Raw genomic sequence first — 16,133 nt, 5'->3', positions numbered from 1 at the left:
TGTATATACGTGGTGCTGATGCTGATGAGTGGACAGCTCCTGAAGCATTGGAAGTGTTGGAATGTGGAAATGTCAACGTCGCTTGGTGTGGCAGCAAGAGGTGGGGATGGAATAAATACTCAATTTAAAAGACAATGCCACCCTGTGAATTTCACCCAGAGAATACTGGATCTAAATAATGCTAATTACCAGGAAGACACTAAGATCCATTATACTCAATATACTGTTTTATCAGTGATAAAACAGACAATTTATTGATAATGATTTAAAACAGCATATAAAAACACGAGCATAAATATCAATATACAAATATTCTAAAAATTATTCAGAGCCGAGGCTTGCCAGTGGAGGGGCAGGGATGCCACGCACAAAAACAGCTCAAAAAGAAAAGAAAACTCACCAATACACAAGTGCAGCACACTATCACACGCTCACACTAATAAACTAAAAATGCAGGTGTGTAACACTCAAAGGATCCCACCACCAAGGCACCCCAGTCTCCTCCACGTCAGGCCCTCCACATCTGAATAAAAGAAACAAAGAAAATTTTAATATATTCCAAAAAAAATAGTTTGCACACACTGGGGTTAGCCCAACTGCAGGAACACACTGGTGATCCGCAACTCGATAAAGGGCCTCCTACCGGTGGTGTAACAAAAAAAATAAACTACAAATCAAAACAACCGAACATACAAACTAAATAAAACCTTAAATCTAGAGCAGACGGAGTTACCATATTACTCCAATTTGCTGTCCGCCCGACTACTTTAATTTAACAATTCAGTCTATCAACATGCACGCCAGCTGACTCCCGTAGCCGGCATGTATGTAGCCGCTGTCCACACTGACATCCACTCTTAAGAGGCTGGCAGCAGCAGGGAAAAATAACCCTCGCAAACGGAAACAGACGGTAAAAGGCAAAGCAGCAGCACTTCTGTTAGCGTAGCATAGAAAACCGTAGCGACCTTGCTGTAAAGCTACTGGCCGCCCTCTAAGGCCCACACTTCCTGCAATACATAATAAGCGTTTACTATAAAACAACAATAAAAGGCAGAGATCACAACAAAGCTGAGTTACGTACCAATTAAACGGCGTCACTCAATTCATGAACAGAGTGGCCCATAGGAGGCTTCTACAGCTATGACCTATAAACAACACTGGTTTACCACAGCTAAATAATGTACGCACAGCACCAAATACACACATACCAGCCACGATGGAGGCTTCAGGAAGGAAATCCACGGGTGATCTCTGTAATACGAACACCACAATCAACACAAGTACTGCCAATTCAGGCTGAGGCAAGAACGACATGTACGCAGCTCCTACCTGCAACACCGGGCGAAGTCAGGTGACCGAAAGGAGATAACAGGTACGCGATTCAGGGGTGCTCAGATGGCTGCTCCTATTTATACTAGCGCCCCCTAATGCGCCTGACTAAAAGTGGGATAAACCAAGACATAATATTCATCCTGCCACATTGGAAAAACTGCCAGCTAGCAACGTCCCTCTCACCAGTAGGCTAAGTGATTTTTAGCCAATTACAAGTTGAATCTGGTAATTGGGGGTTGTTAGCTAAGATACCGTCATTAAGAAGCAGCACAACTAATGTGTCTATGGGAGCTAATTTGCGATGTGCACCGCTGGCACGGCCATTTATTTTTTAATTCGCCTTCTCAGATTAATTTACCGCGTGTCTTACCCAGGGCTGGACTGGGACAAAAAAACTGCCCGGGCATTTTGACTAGAGACCGGCCCACCAGGTGTTATAGGAAAACACTCTTGTTGGTATATCTATGATTTCTATACATTTTACGTCAGATAAAAACTTTGGTTGTAAGATTCAGATAATTATTTATTAAAAGCTAGACATTTTAAAAATGAGAGTAAGAAAGAAAAGTATTTCTTTGTGCCCCCCTTTCCCTGTTAATGTCCTACCTGGCCCCTTGGCAAAACTTTGCTAGACCCGCCCCTGCACAGTTACCAGCTGTCAGCTACTTAGAAAAGGATCCTGGTGTTATTTGTCTCTCAGAAACAGTTCATAACTTCCCTTCAACTCATTCAAGGTAAACCTGTTTCTCATCACCTGTTCAGCTCTGATGATTCAGTAAGGACATCTCCTGGTTTCATCTTCATGTTTCCCTCTCACCACATATCCAAACCGTTATCATGACCAGCAGCTTTTACAGCTGTGGCTCCAGCAAACATCAGCTGATACTAGAAATTAATATTAAATAAATTCTAACAACAGCTGATCAAGCTTAAACGTGCTGCCATTGTTTAGCGCGACATCCGCTGGTTTCCTCTTTCTGGTGCAAAGTGGGCAATAAATAAGCAAGAGAGAAAAGCTGATCAGTTTCATCATTGATCAATTTCATGATTGAAGTAGCAAAAGGAGAGGGAGGGGGGAGAATGAGAGAAGAAGAAACAGCTGTGCAGTGAAAAGACGCAGAATTACTTCAGCTTTGTGTCTTTTTCCATTCTAGCTGAAGTACAGGACAAACTGTGTTCCTTTTCAGCTCAATACGTTTTCTCTGAATGCGGGACGATTCCGTCTTTTACAGAACGGTTGGCAACTCTACTAACTAACCTTATGAATAAAATAAAGTTCACTATCAGTAACATCATAGCACCCGCCCAGCTGTATAGAAACTCCATCATGCTAGCTAGTACGCAGTACGAGTTATTGTAACTGACTGTAAAAAGTCAGCATAACAAAAATAAACTCTACCTAAACTTGGTTCCTATCTGACCCAGATAGACTGCAGGTCATAACTTCTTACGTGAAGTTCAGGCCCATAAAAACAAAAAATCACCATCGGCAAATGCCCGGTTTGCCTGATGGCCAGTCCAGCTATGGTCGTGCCATCAGTTAACCCAACCCAGGGTTGCCGACTCCTGTGCTAAAGCATATAGTTAGGGCTGGATCAGGTGACCCTGAATCCTCCCTTAGTTATGCTGCAATAGGCATAGGATGCTGGGGGATTCCCATGATGCACTGAATTTTTCCTTTTCAGTCACCTTTTTCACTCACTATGTGTTAATAGACCTTTCTGCATTGAATCATATCTGTTATTAATCTCTTGTCTCTCTTCCACAGCATGTCTTCTATCCTGCGTTCCTTCTCTAACCCCAACCGGTCGCAGCAGATGGCCGCCCCTCCCTGAGCCTGGTTCTGCTGGAGGTTTCTTCCTGTTAAAAGGGAGTTTTTCCTTCTCAGTGTCGCCAAAGTGCTTGCTCAAAGATTGTTGGGTTTTTTCATTTTCATTTGATTGTTGGGTTTTTCTCTCTATCTATTATTGTAGGGTCTTCCTTACAATATAAAGCGCCTTGAGGAGCCTGTTGTTGTGATTTGGCACTATATAAATAAAATTGAATTGAATTGAATATACTGGCCACACATTTGTATATAAGCTGACCATGTAAACTTGAAATTAAGTTTCTTAAATAAATCAAAGAGCTGAAATATTGATGGAAACATGAGATATGTGTGTAAAACAAATCTAGCTACTAGAGGAAAATATATTAAAACTATTTTACAGCATGAGATAAATGCTATCCTGGATTTGGGTTTTATTCAGGGTTAGAGAGTTTAATGTCTGTGTGTAAATTTTATTATAAATCAAGTTTAATGACATTTTAATAAAGTCAGCAAAACATTATGCATAGTATGAGGACTCAAACAAATTTGTCAACAATCATAGGTGGGGGATGTATTTACTGACCGTTATGCCAGAAGAGAACTGCACACCATTGCATCGTCTCCCTCAGTCAAACACGTCTTTCAAGTGAAGAACTTTGACACACTTGAAGTAATAAGACAGATTCTGCAGGACAAAATTTTCTCCATCGAAGGTACAAACATTTTTTATTGTTACAATTTTCTTAAAGTAAATGTAAATGTTCCAAAAATGAAAATAATTACATTGTATTGAATGCTACTTTGAGCTGATCACTTATTTACAAGGATTTTATTTCACATTTATTACGTGGATTTGCGTCCTTCTTGAATTGAAGCAGTAAACGTTCATTTAATGCGTAAACTGCTACACTAAGAAGAAACTAAATCACCACATTCTATTAACTTTATTGTATTTTATTCATTAAAGTCACATTTTAAATTAAACGTAACTGTACATTTGTAAAATGAACAATAAATGCTCACTTTTATAATAAACTGTAAAAACATCATTTAAGATAAATAATTGAAGCATAATGAAAGAATGAACCTGTAAAATTTAATTTGTTGTATTGTGTCTCTCTTTTACCTTTTTGTTTATTTTTCTGTTACAGGATCTCAAAGCAGTGGAGAGTCACTGGAAATGGAAATGTCTCAAGAGGGATTCAGTGCAGTTCATGTGCCTGAGGTAGTCAAAGGAGCTTGCAAAGAAAAGCGTCTGGACTTCTTTAAGTTACTTGAAGACGTTTCACCTCTCATCCGAGAAGCTTCTTCAGTTCTAAGGTCAAATGGTGGAGAGTCCCAGATATAATCCTAGTGGGAGTATCCCCCCACAGAGGGACAAAAGGACCCCCTGATGATCCTCTAATCGACTGAGCCAAGGTGTGAAACTGGGTGTGGGTCCCAATCAGCCAGAGTTTCGGGTGAGTTCATTGTGAAACCTGGCCCCACCTTATGCAAATTCCTGAGATCAGATGGCCCAGGATGTGAGTGGGCGTTAAGGCGTCTGGGAAGGGATCTCAAAACTGGATTATAGATGGCAGAGAGTTGGTGTCGTAAACCACCGCCTCTGTTCAAAGATGGTCGCTCACAGTGGACATAGATGGCTTCTTTCACTCCTCTTTCAAACCATCTGTCCTCTCTGTCCAAAATGTGAACATTGGCATCCTCGAAAGAGTGACCTTTATCCTTAAGATGCAGATGGACTGCTGAGTCTTGTCCTGTGGAGGTGGCTCTTCTGTGTTGTGCCATGCGCTTGTGAAGTGGCTGTTTGGTCTCTCCAATGTAGAGGTCTGGGCATTCCTTGCTGCACTGTACAGCATACACCACATTGTTAAGTCTGTGTTTTAAAGGTGGGGCCAGGTTTCACAATGAACTCACCCGAAACTCTGGCTGATTGGGACCCACACCCAGTTTCACACCTTGGCTCAGGCGATTAGAGGATCATCAGGGGGTCCTTTTGTCCCTCTGTGGGGGGTTACTCCCACTAGGTTTATATCTGGGACTCTCCACCATTTGACCTTAGAACTGAAGAAGCTTCTCGGATGAGAGGTGAAACGTCTTCAAGTAACTTAAAGAAGTCCAGACGCTTTTCTTTGCAAGCTCCTTTGACTACGATGACCTGGATGACTGAGAACCTTCACAGACCTAGTGCCTGAGGTAATTAAAACTACCTGAAAATCACCAGACAGTTTAGTCATAGAAAGAAAGATTCACATGTGCCTTTGTGGCAGTTTTTATGGCCTAAAGGCAAATAAACAGTTAAACACAGTCCGGATTTTAAGTGAAAATAAATTGTATATAAATTGTATTTTCTGTCTACACTGTAGGGAATTCAGATGTCTATTGTTGGTGCAAACCAGTGGAAGGGAGGCTACGTGCAATACACAACAAGAGGCCAGAAGATGAAAACATATGAGGATGTGTCTTTGGAGCCTGACAGTTATCTTGGTAAGAATATTACAGCTTTAACAATCTAATTCATACACATGTGATCATGTATATACATGACACAGCTCTGCTGTAATTCTGTCATGTAAAACACACCAATGAGTTTGAAAAATGGGCACAATTTAAAAGAGGAGACTTAATCATTGTTCTCATTTTAAATACCTAAATTCTAGGTTACTCAGTGGCAATTGCTAAAACTCAAAGCTAAAACTCAAAGCGGCTCAGTGACAGTTGTTGGTGCTCCAAGATATAAACACAGAGGAGTTAACAGTTGCTGTTAACAGAGAAAACTTTGAAAATCAAATGATTGAGCCCTTGGCATCACAGGTATGAATTTGCAGCATGACAGCTCTGAATGACCTTGTAAATAATATATAAATTATTTTTCTCAAATAAAAGAATAATAATGTGTTCCTTACACAGTATCAGACTGGGGAATATTTCAGGGCAGAGGTGTGTGCCATGGACATAAATAACGATGACATCACTGATCTAATCTTCATATCTGCCCCAATGTACACGGAGCCTGATAGAGAGGGAAGAGTTTATGTTTGCACATTAACTCGTTTGGTAAATCACAGTTTCATCTAATCCAATTAAATTAATCGTTTTATTTGTCAAATTTTTATTAACTATAAAATATTCACTCTCCTGCTTTTAGTTTGTGGAGTGTAATTTTGATGATCCATTAGTACTAAGAGGACATGCAGCTGTCAAAGGAAGGTTCGGCTCTTCTCTTGCTGTGCTGCCTGATCTAAACTCAGATGGATTCAGGGATTTGGCAGTTGGAGCACCTTTGGAGAATAATGGTGAAGGCAGCGTCTACATATTTAATGGTGAAGGAGGAGGAAGAATCAGTCCTACTTACTCACAGGTACACAACATCAAAGAACTCACAATGATACAATACAATACAATACAATACAACTTCATTTGTATAGCACATTTAAAAACCAGTGGTTCACCGAAGTGCTTCACAGTCATACAATAAATTAGAGATAGGAACAATAACAGGGTATAAATACACCAACGCAGTGTAAAAAATAAAAGAAATTACAAAACACAACTTGACTAAGAGGTTATTCAGCAATAAAGTAAAATGATTAAAACTACATAAGGGAACATCTGCAGGATACCGACACTAACCAGGGAAAGCTAGATTGAATAAATGGGTTTTCAATCAGGATTTAAAAGACTGAATCGATTCGGATGCACAAATAGCAGTAGGATGATAACTAAAATCATCTACCACGTAAATCCAATATCTATACAATCTACAGTTGGAATACTGAGGTAAGTCCAAGATAGTGTAATCATACATTACTGTTGTCTATGATAATTCTACAGTATTTGTTGATATACACATTTACAGAATGCATTAATGATAAAATATTTAGGTACATTTTAAAGTTTATTATTATAAGAATTGCAAACAGATTTTTAAAATATCATAATTATATTGTATTTCATAAAAACATAAATAATTTATTTTAAATTATTACATAAATCATTAACTATCTATCTTCTGGGCTATATTCTCAGCAGCATATTAAACATTTCAGGTCCCCATAAGGAGAATCATGTGCTAACCGCTGTCTAAATGACTCGGGTAAAGTTTGTAGCATGCGTGCTTGTTGTTTTTGTCTGCTTCCACTTGTCTTTGCACTAGGATAATGTCGGCGTAAATGTGCAGTCATATTCGTTGTGTTCCCACTAGTGCTGTCAGCGTTATTCTCGTTAAAATGACATTAGCGCCATAACGCGGCAAATCTCCGTTAACAAGTTACCACGTATCGCCCCGTGCATGGGGCTGGACGGCGTCAACACGTTAACGAGCTAACTGCGCTAACGCACTAGTTCCCACCAATTGAGCATTGCGTGGCACATCCGACATACTGTTTTACTTTTGTCCATGACGCGCTTACCTTCAGGGTCATGCTTCACATGAAAACCAAAATAGTTCCAAAGGCCAGATATGAATGAGGGTGGGGGAGGTTCAATTTCGGGTAGCGTTGAGGCAGTGGCCATGTTGCAACGAGCTTCTGTCTCGCTAGCTTGCGCTGCGCTCAGTGAATCTGCGCTTGACAGTGCAGCGTAGGCGGAGTAGTCGAGCGCAGATCCAATGAGCTCTCAACACAGACAGCATCATCAGAAGAGAAGTTGATAAAATAAATTAAAAATTTTGTATTGTTCGATACATCTGCGTACCGAACCGAAAGCACTGTATCGAACGGTTCAATACCGTATAATATATATATATATATATATTTTAAAAAAATTCCCTGCTCGCCCCTGTGGGCGGTTAATCCTTCAAGCTCGGGTCCTCTACCAGAGGCCTGGGAGCTTGAGGGTCCTGTGCAGTATCTTAGCTGTTCCTAGGACTGCGCTCTTCTGGACAGAGATCTGCGATGTTGTTCCCTGCATCTGCTGGAGCCATTCGCCTAGCTTGGGAGTCACTGCAACTAGTGCTCCGATTACCATTGGGACCACTGTCACCTTCACCCTCCACATCTTCTCGAGCTCTTCTCTGAGCCCTTGGTATTTCTCGAGCTTCTCGTGTTCCTTCTTCCTGATGTTGCTGTCATTTGGAACAGCTACATCGATCAACAAAAAATGTTTCTCAAGTTGTCTTGATCCATGCTCAATCATCCAGCGTTCAGCAATCCTCCCAGTGTAATGTCAATGTAATGTCACCATGTTAGCACGTTACTCTGCAGTTGATAAATCTACAGATATTTCTGCAGTTACCTGTGCTGTCAAAGGCATACAGGCTGATTCATATCCTGAAAAACTGTTGACTGAAACCTGGCCTAGGATGATGCAGCAACATTATTTTTAATGACAATTTAAAGAGACAGTAATTTAAATTCTTCAAAATTTAACACACTAAAAAGACATGCAGAGTGCAAAGGTTTAATATGAAGCTCTGTTTTACAGTAAGTTAAACAAAGAAGATCTGTGCTCACATATCTGCTCACATCGCACTGTGTTTTTATCAATTCTTGTCAGGGTTCCTGGGTCGGTGACCCAGTATTTTCAGTTCTTGTTCACTGTTTATCTACTGCCTGTTCCACTTCCTGTTTTATTGTGTTAGCCTTGGTCTGTGTGCGTTATGTTCAGTCCTCTTCCCATTAGTTCATTATGTTCAGCTGTGTACTCACCGGTCTCTCATTATCATTATCACCAGTCTGTGTATTTAAGCCCTCTGTTTCTACCCATTCACTGTCGTGTCATTGATGATGTCGTTCAGTTCAGTTCAGTCAGTCAGCCATTCGTTCATTCAGTCGTCCAGCCAGCCAGCCAGCCAGCCAGCCGTTTTCTGCCTCTGTTCTGTTCATCCACTCCTTATAATAAACCTTCACCAGTCTTCACCTACCTGCGAGTCCTGCGTTTGGGTTCCTTCCTCCTCGCCTCCACACAACGCCTGACAGAATGACACGACCCGTGCCACGAAGACACGTTAGGAACCCAGCGGACTCGGACCTCTATGAGCGGCAGGAGGTAGCGCTCTCCTTGTGGGCGGAAAAACTCAAGGAGAGACAGCGGCTCTTCGCGGAGCGAGAGCACGTCTTCGAGGGCACTCACTTGGCTCTGGGCGGGCCTCGGAGACGCCGCGTTCCCCCACCTGCTGCCTCACCTGCACCGGAGCATCTGCCGCGGAGAGTGGACGTTTCACGCCGCGCTTCGGCCGCTCCCTCTCTCGCCACTCCGCTCCACGCTCACACACCACCCGCCTCGTTCACCGGACCTTCAACCTCGCCACGGCACAGCGGCTCCGTCTTCCACCTCGGCTCAACAGAGGCTCCCGTGCCAGAGGCTCGGACGTGTACCCCGCCCGCTTCCTCCTCCCGGAGAAATCGGCGCACACGGCGCCATAAAACGGACTACCTTCAGCCACTCCCGATGGTGAGCTCCAGTGACTGTTTTTCGCACTCACCATCTGAGTATTCACTCAAATCGCACAATAACCCCATCTCTGATTCGTAGGATGTTTCCCTCCTGGAGGATTCTGTGGACTGGGAAGATTTGTTCTGCTCTGCTCTCCCAAAGACTGTAAATAGTGGTGGCAGGAAAACCAGAACATTCCCCAATAAACCTGCTAACATCACACACCCAGTCATTATCTCCACTCCCGTCAGTCAGTCTACCCCCACACCAGTGCCAGCTCCCAGGAGGAGGGCAGCTGCGACCCAGTCTACCGCCACACCCGCTTCGGTTTCTCGAGTGGGGGTGACTGGTGTCCAGCCACCTCCCGTGCCTGTCCCAGCGCCTAGGCTGAGGACGGCCAGGATCCAGCCTGACCCCCCTAGAGACTCAGCTGGGGCTCTCCAGCCAGTGCCCTCACGCTCTGGAGGCACGGAAGAGCTAATCAGTCCACCACTTCATCCACCATCTGATCCAGCCTTTCACGCACTAGCTCTATCCCTGGTTAGATTAGCTGCCGTGTCCCCGGCTCAGGCACCGGCCTTACTAGCTCAGGCTGTAGCTTTATCTCCCTCATTAGCTCAGTCTGTAGCCCAGCCATTAGCCACACCAACCTCAGCTCTGTCATCAGTTCCCTCACCTGCTGTTCAGCTTCCACTCCTGTCAGTTCCCTCACCTGCTCTCCAGTCCGCTCCTGTCCAGTCTCCCGTAGCTCAGTCTCCTGTCCAGTCTCCCGTAGCTCAGTCTCCTCCTGTCCAGTCAGTCCAGTCGCCTCCTGTCCAGTCAGTCCAGTCGCCTCCTGTCCAGTCAGTCCAGTCGCCTCCTGTCCAGTCAGTAGTCCAGTCGCCCGTCCACCAACCTGTTCAGTACCCAGAGCCTGCTGTGAGCTACCCTGCTGCTCAGCCAGGGGTTTCCGCACCCGCTGGCCCGGCCGCTCCTCAGCCAGGGGTTTCCGCACCCGCTGGCCCGGCCGCTCCTCAGCCAGGGGTTTCCGCACCCGCTGGCCCGGCCGCTCCTCAGCCAGGGGTTTCCGCACCCGCTGGCCCTGTCCTGTGTGTGCCAGGGGCTCCAGTGCCCACTGGTTCTGAGACCGTTTTCGCTGGAGGGCCCGAGGAGCCCGTCCGGCAACCTTCCTCGTCAGCTGGGGGTTCAGGAGAACCGCACCAGCCTCATGCCTCGTCAGCTGGAGGGCCCGAGGAGCCCGTCCGGCAACCTTCTTCGTCAGCTGGGGGTTCAGGAGAACCGCACCAGCCTCATGCCTCGTCAGCTGGAGGGCCCGAGGAGCCCGTCCAGCCACCACCTGCGGCTGCCTCGCTGTCACCTGGCTCTGCCTCTGCTTCGCCTGGTCCGGCCTCAGACTCTGCCTCTGCTTCGCCTGGTCCGGCCTCAGACTCGGCCTCTGCTTCGCCTGGTCCGGCCTCAGACTCGGCCTCTGCTTCGCCTGGTCCGGCCTCAGACTCGGCCTCTGCTTCGCCTGGTCCTACAGCTGCTCCTCAGTCTCCGCCGGCTCCCGTGCCGCCTCCTGCAGCTGCTCCTCGGCCGCCTTCTCCTCGTCGCTGGCGTGGTCGACCACCGGACCGCCTTCGCCTGAGTGGCCGCCGTTGCCTTCTGCACGGCCGGACCCCCGACCGCCTTCGCCTGAGTGGCCGCCGTTGCCGTCCGCACGGCCGGCCCCCCGAACTGTGTCCACGTCGCCGCCGTTGCCGTCCGCACGGTCGGCCTCCCGAACTGTGTCCACGTCGCCGCCGTTGCCGTCCGCACGGTCGGCCCCCTGAACTGTCTCTGTGTGGACTCCGTCCCTCCGTCCTGGGCCCCCTCCGCCCGCCCTGTTCTGGTTTTTTTTTTTCTTTTGGCCGTCGGGTGCCGGCCTTTGTCGGGGGGGGGGGACTGTCAGGGTTCCTGGGTCGGTGACCCAGTATTTTCAGTTCTTGTTCACTGTTTATCTACTGCCTGTTCCACTTCCTGTTTTATTGTGTTAGCCTTGGTCTGTGTGCGTTATGTTCAGTCCTCTTCCCATTAGTTCATTATGTTCAGCTGTGTACTCACCGGTCTCTCATTATCATTATCACCAGTCTGTGTATTTAAGCCCTCTGTTTCTACCCATTCACTGTCGTGTCATTGATGATGTCGTTCAGTTCAGTTCAGTCAGTCAGCCATTCATTCATTCAGTCGTCCAGCCAGCCAGCCAGCCAGCCGTTTTCTACCTCTGTTCTGTTCATCCACTCCTTATAATAAACCTTCACCAGTCTTCACCTACCTGCGAGTCCTGCGTTTGGGTTCCTTCCTCCTCGCCTCCACACAACGCCTGACAATTCTTAGCTAATCAAGAAACAGAAACAATTAAATGTAAGAAACTGAGGGGTTTGTTTCACTATTATTTCATTAAATAACAGTAACTTTATTCATAGATTTTCACAGCTTACCATATTAATTTCCTTCAATTGTGTGCAAGTGATGTGTTGTATGAGAGAGTGGGGGAGGTAGGGCTGGAACATGTAAGACTGGAAGGTAGAAAACTGCTCCCTGAAGTAGAGAACAAGCAAACAACTGGCTCTTTAGGCACCCCCATTCAGTAGTTAGGAAAATGTAAGCTTGGAACCCTCAATGACAATGTTCTGTGGTGATGGACTGAGCAGTGAAGGAAAGTCCCCCCAAAAAAGTTTTTTTTATTTAACTTTTTAAGACCTCCCATATGGAAAAGAAATAGTAAAAACATATATGATTTACTCATGAAAGTGGCCACTTTCTCATTTCTTTCATATATTTTTTTAGTAAGTATACAAAACATACAAGTTTCATTATATAATTTTTCAAGGGATCTTATATGTGTTTTCACTCTTGTATGCTTTTCATACAAGTTTCATAAAAGACAGATAAAAACTTTATAAGATTTATATATATCTTTTCCATATGGGCTACCATAGAACCAAGTCCACCAGAGCTTACTTTATATTTTTACATGCTGTAGTGCCATTTTTGGGAGCATTTCAAGTTGCTATACATCAATACAACCATTATAGCCCAAATTTTAATAATATGTCTGCATTAAGTGCATAGCAATTACATAAATTGCAAAAAAGTGCAATAAACTACAAAAAAATTGAAAATCGTTTTTGTTTTTTTAACATATATTTCTAGTTAGAGAAATTTAAGAGGCTTATCTCTCAAAACTGTAAATACAAAAAAGTTGCACAAAATAGTTTCCCACCACCGGAAATTTATTTTGAGTGTCTTCATAGTTTTATTTTTGAAATACACCAATTTTTATATACTGCAGGAAAAACGAAAATAAATATTATAATGCAAATTTGCAAAAAAGCATCATATGCATCAAAATAAACTACAGTATTTCCAGCAGTGCAATATGAGTCCTAAGCATCCCAGAAACGACACAGAAAGTCATAAAGTCAAAGATAACTTTTAAAAACACCAGTATAGGCTCATGAGGCCCTGATGGTAAAAAACTACATTTCTGCGAAAATGACGTCACTTCCGGTTTCGGGCAGGTAATGGCGGACATGCGAAAGTTTGCTCTGACATCTATTCCAACGTAGGAAGTGTTATGAACAGCTGATCGGATCGGCAAAGCCTGTTTCTGGAATATTATGTTTTTGTTCCTGCAAGCGCTTTATATGCAGTTTTTGCAAAGCTTTTTGTGGAAGGAAACCGTGACCTAGGACAAGCTGATGGCATAAGATGTAAGTACTAGTGATGGGCAGATGAAGCTTCATGAAGCACTGAAGCTTTTCATCCAATTGGGTCACCCCAGCGCAAAGCTTCTTGAAGCTTCATTTGCTCTAGTAGGACACCTACTGGACGTAAAAATATTAGTTGGCATGAATTTGAAGAGTGTGACCTTTTGCACACAGCCTGTAAATGTCAACAACAAAAGGAGTGTGTAAAACATCTATATTGTAGTGATGGCAGTATACTGTGTATATTTATACTGGCAGTATGGAAAATGATCATTTGGAAATGCTTAAAATGGAAATGATCATTTACTGTGAGGTGAGGTGTGGTTGGGTTGTGGACAGTGGTTGTGCTTTTGTAATGTTGAGGTATTGACAGCTACACACTGAGGCTTTGAGCCTCAGTCCTGCCTGTTCACATTTTATTCTGTAAAAAACTAAATTTTCACTGCTTTTATGGCCTTTTTAGTGGGAAGAACATTTAAAACATTTAATGATTTAACAAATCTTTTAAATCCTTTGTCCTCCACAATGCTAAATGGCTGGGAGTCCTCAATCACCATGCTAACCAGGTCTTCATCTATTTGAGATTGTTCTCCTGAGGAAAGACAATAAAGACAAAGCACAAATATAAATATCACACACGTAACTTATAACAGTTGTATAATATTGTTATATCATTTAGTAACATTACGGCATGCTATATTATCATGGCATTTGATGGCTCACCTGGTCTTGCTCCACAATCGGTGTTCCCCTTATTCTCATGCAAAGCTCTGTAGTGCCTAAGCATGGATGAGGTGTTGTTATATCCCAGCTCCCTGGCACATAGCAAACACTTCACCTTGTACAAAAGTAAAGCCGCTTAACATAAATTGTATTGCACCATCAGTATTATGAAAATACATCTTCTGTAGAAATTTGCATACCTTGTTGGGAGGAATAAGATCAAAATGTTCCCACACAGGGGAGGACATCCTCCTCTTCTTAGCTGGCTCCATTCTCTCCTGACTTTCTCTCCTCACTGTCATAAACCTCCAAACTCTCTCCAAACTGTCTCGTCTGTCTTCACGTGGTACAGCCGGGCAGCGAGGCTTTGGACGTCATCATTTTCAGCTCCTCCCATAAATGAAGCAAACCTCGATACGCGCATCGCGGAAATGCCCCCTCAATTACTCGACACAAGCTTTGAAGCCTCGATACAGGACGTCACATCACTAGTAAGTACAACTCCTCCGGTTTCATATGCAAAAAAAATTATTGCGCTGGCTTATGTGGTTGCAGTGCTACCGCGATTTAAAAATAGTTACGCAAAACAGAGCGTGCCCGCTCCGACCGGTTTTAAAGGGTTAACACCAAAACTAAGTTGGTTAAATTGGATAGAAAAATCTCAATCTTGGGCCGATAAAAGAGGTCAAAATCATAGAACTCTACTCAAAAGCTAGCAAAAAACAGTACTACTAACACAAACAAACTGGCCTACCTAATCGAGACAAAGGGGAAACTTAAAAAATGGCTGATCAGCCCACAAGCATGCATAAAAGAGTTAAAACACCCCCCCCCCTCCAATGATCCGGAGTTGTGGTATGTCCTGTTGCGAAATCAGTTTTACTCCGGTTCTTTTCATTCCTCGAGCGTCCAGAGATGGCACCGGACTCAGTAGTCATTTTCACAAAATCTTTATTCATCTTCATTTACTCATCTTTATTCATCTTCATTTAAGCATGCACTTCTAGAAGGGAAGACGCCTCGTCTTCCCTTCTAGAAGTGTCCCTCTCCAAATCTTCACCCCTTTGTTAGTTACAGCCAGCTTTATAGAGGCTGTCCCCATCATAAAACCCCCACGGTATGCTGGAAACTCTGTGTCTGTGTCTATGTGAATGCTCGTGAGTGAGTGTGTGCGCATACCTGTATGTATGTGTGTGCACATGAGTGAGTGTGCGTGTGGATGTGTGTGCGTGACCGTTAAAACACTGTGGGTGTAGGTGACTCCCTAGAGGTCATAAAACCCCTCTCACTTCCAGACCACAGTTACAAATCTTGAGACCCCCACCCTAAAACTTCCTCTGGGGAATTTCCACTCAGTGGGGGAGGTCTACAATCTATTCCTACAATCAGCCTTTATTATAGTGAGGGCAGTGTCAGTGTCTCTACAACAGTTCTACATTATATTTTAACACATTTCTAAACTCTAAATCAGCTAAATATTCTACAGTCCCAACTTGCAGATCCCCATATAGGCTTGCTCGGAGTTAATTACAACTGACACACACAGAAAGGGGACAAGACAAAGTGGTCTGGGTCTGGGACAAGCTGCACCCATAAAAGGTTGCTCCCTTACCTGGACACCCGACCCAACTTTCACAAGTCTTAAAAACATGCGAATGATTGTGCAGATCGCTCCCCATGTCATAAAATACTGTTATTTGTCTATCAATAGTCAATGCATGCACTTGTTTAAAAAGAGCTGTCTTTATCCTCAGTATAACACGGAAGCTCAAAAATTGAAATGACTCCATATTAACAGATGAGGAAAACTATTATCATTTATGAATCCTAACTTCCCCATCATGTTTCCACAGTGGACAACAATTTTCTTTGAAATATCAGCACTTTTATTGAGCGCTACTCAAAATATGACACCATAAAGACTGTTGTGACTTTGTGCGCAGTTAACAGTATGAGGGTAAGTTTCTGTTCGCAGTTCCTTATTGAGATCAACCACAAGGAAGCTATAAATATCACAACTTTCTGAGACAGTGCTAAGACACAAGAAGGAGATCCACTCTGCTGTGAAAGCAATCAGCGGAGGAACCTAAACAGTGATTTTACTTAAAACCTTAAACAAACTGGAAATTCTTAAAATAAAACAACACAAATATTATTTATTC

The 16,133-nt window shown here is 43.8% G+C and overlaps 1 long non-coding RNA gene across 2 annotated transcripts; it reads left to right on the top strand.

Moving 5' to 3' along the window:
* The first annotated feature begins 3,553 nt into the window (after positions 1 to 3,553).
* On the top strand, positions 3,554 to 7,091 carry LOC120723227. 2 transcript variants are annotated; one of them, XR_005693683.1, is made up of 6 exons: positions 3,561 to 3,855; positions 4,294 to 4,367; positions 5,509 to 5,629; positions 5,803 to 5,956; positions 6,053 to 6,199; positions 6,291 to 7,090. It is a non-coding gene; the product is annotated as an uncharacterized LOC120723227 (long non-coding RNA). The 2 variants fall into 2 exon arrangements; XR_005693682.1 differs by having other exon boundaries at positions 3,554 to 3,855; positions 5,803 to 6,199; positions 6,291 to 7,091.
* The last annotated feature ends 9,042 nt before the right edge of the window (positions 7,092 to 16,133 follow it).

This window comes from Simochromis diagramma, unplaced genomic scaffold, assembly GCF_900408965.1.
Source record: "Simochromis diagramma unplaced genomic scaffold, fSimDia1.1 OVJJ01000186.1, whole genome shotgun sequence".
Lineage (NCBI taxonomy): Eukaryota > Metazoa > Chordata > Actinopteri > Cichliformes > Cichlidae > Simochromis > Simochromis diagramma.
This window is presented reverse-complemented; position numbering and strand designations above follow the sequence as displayed.